The sequence below is a fragment of the Varanus komodoensis genome, unplaced genomic scaffold (assembly GCF_004798865.1).
Source record: "Varanus komodoensis strain SLA01 unplaced genomic scaffold, ASM479886v1 scaffold162, whole genome shotgun sequence".
NCBI lineage: Eukaryota > Metazoa > Chordata > Lepidosauria > Squamata > Varanidae > Varanus > Varanus komodoensis.
The window spans coordinates 32,669-34,870 of NW_025335474.1; positions in this window are offsets into that span (position 1 = coordinate 32,669).

Consider the following 2,202-nt stretch of genomic DNA (forward strand, 5'->3'; position numbering starts at 1 on the left):
TGCGCGAGGGACTGCATCTCAAAGAGCACTTGGTGTGTCTGCGTCGCCCTCTTTTTGGGGCAACTTTTGCCCCCTGTCAGAGTGGGGCCAGGAAATCACAGCCTCCGGGCGGGCCTCCGACTGTCGTAACGTGCTCAGAACGGGCGGAAGCGGAGGCCTGCGCGAGGGAGAACGTCTCAAAGAGGACTAGGTGTCCCCGCGTGGCCCTTTTTCGAGGCAACTTTTGCCCCTCTGTCAGAGTGGGTCCGTGAAATCACGGCCTCCGGGCGGACCTCCGACCATCGGAACGCGCTCGGAACGGGCAGAAATGGATTCCTGCGCAGTGGGACAGCGTTTCAAAGGGGACTAGGTGTTAACGTGTAATCCTCTTTTTGGGGCAACTTTTGGCCCTCTGTCAGCGTGGGGCTGGGAAATCGCGGCCTCCAGGAGGTCCTCTGACCGTCGGAACGTGCTCGGAATGGGTGGAAACGGAGGCCTGCGCGGACAGACAGCGTCTCCAAGAGGACTAGGTGGATGCGCATCCCCCTGTTTTCGGGGCAACTTTTGCCCCTCTGTCAGCATTTGGCCGGGAAATCCTGGACTCCGGGGGGGGCCTCTGACCATCGGAACATGCTCGGAACGGGCAGAAACTGAGGCCTGAGCGAGGGACAGCGTCTCCAAGAGGACTAGGTGTGCCCGCGTGGCCCTCTTTTCAAGGCAACTTTTGCCCCTCTGTCAGCATGGGGCCAGGAAATCTTGGCCTCCGGGCGGGCCTCAGAAAGTCGGATCACGCTCAGAACGGGCAGAAGTGGAGGCCTGCATGGAGGGACTGCGACTTAAAGAAAACTAGGTGCGCGTGCGTCTCCCCCCTTTCGGAGCAACTTTTGCCCATCTGTCAGGGTGGGGCCGGGAACTCGCAGCTTCCGGGCGGGCCTCGGACCGTCGGCACGCTATCGGAAGGGGCGGAAACGGAGGCCTGCGTGGAGGGACAGCATCTCAAAGAGATCTAGGTGTGTCCACGTCGCCCTCTTTTCGGGGCATTTATTGCCCAACTGTCAGAGTGGGGCAGGGAAATCGCGGACTCCGGGCAGGCCTCCAACCGTCAGAACGCATTCGGAACGGGCGGAAACGGAGGCCTGCATTAGGAAAAGCATCTCTAAGAGGACTTGTTGTGTCCGCGTCACCCTCTCTTTGGGGCAACTTTTGCCCCTCTGTCAGGGGGGGGCCGGCAAATCATGGCCTCCGGGCGGGACTGCGACAGTCAGAAGTTGCTCGGAATGGGCGGAAATGGAGGCCTGCGTGTAGGGATAGCCTCTCAAAAAGGACTTGGTGTGTCTGCGTGGCCCTCTTTTCGGGGCAACTTTTGCCCCTCTGTCAGGGTGGGGCCGGGAAATAGCGGCCTCCGGGCAAGCCTCTGACCGTGGAAACGCGATCGGTACCGGCAGAAACGAAGGCCTGCGGGGAGGGAAAGTGTCTCAAAGAGGAATAGTTTTTCCACGTCACCCTCTTTTTGGGGCAACTTTTGCCCCTCTGTCAGGGTGGGGCCGGGAACTCGCGACCTATGGGCGGGCCTCCAACCGTCGGAACGCCCTCGGAATGGGCGGAAACGGAGGCAGGCGTGGAGGGACAGCGTCTCAAAGATGACTAGGTGTGTCCGCTTCCTCCTCTTTTCGGGGCCACCTTTGCCTCTCTGTCAGGGTGGGGCCGGGGAATCACGGCTGCTGGCGGGACTCCGACAGTCGGAAAGCGCTCGGAACGGGCGGAAATGGAGGCTTGCATGGAGGGACAGCGTCTCAAAGAGGATTCGGTGTGTCTGCGTGGCCTTCTTTTCGGCTCATCTTTTGCCTCTCGGTCACGGTGGGGCAGGAAATCGCGGCCTCTCGGCTGGCCTCCGACCGTCGAAACGCCATCGGTGCAGGTGGAAACAGAGTCCTGCGCGCAGGGACACGATCTTAAAGAAGACTAGTTGTGTCCTCGGTGCCCTCTTTTCGGAGCAACTTTTGCCCCTCTGTCAGAGTTGGGCCGGGAAATCCTGGCCTTGGGGCGGGCCTCCAACCGTAGGAACACGCTCGGAATGGGCGGAAATGGAGGCATGCACGGAGGGACAGCGCCTGAAAGAGGACTAGAAGCGCGCCTCACCCTGTTTTCCGGGCCACTTTTGCATCTCTGCCAGCTGGGGCCAGGAAATCACTGCATTCGGGCGGGCCTCCGACCGTAGGAACG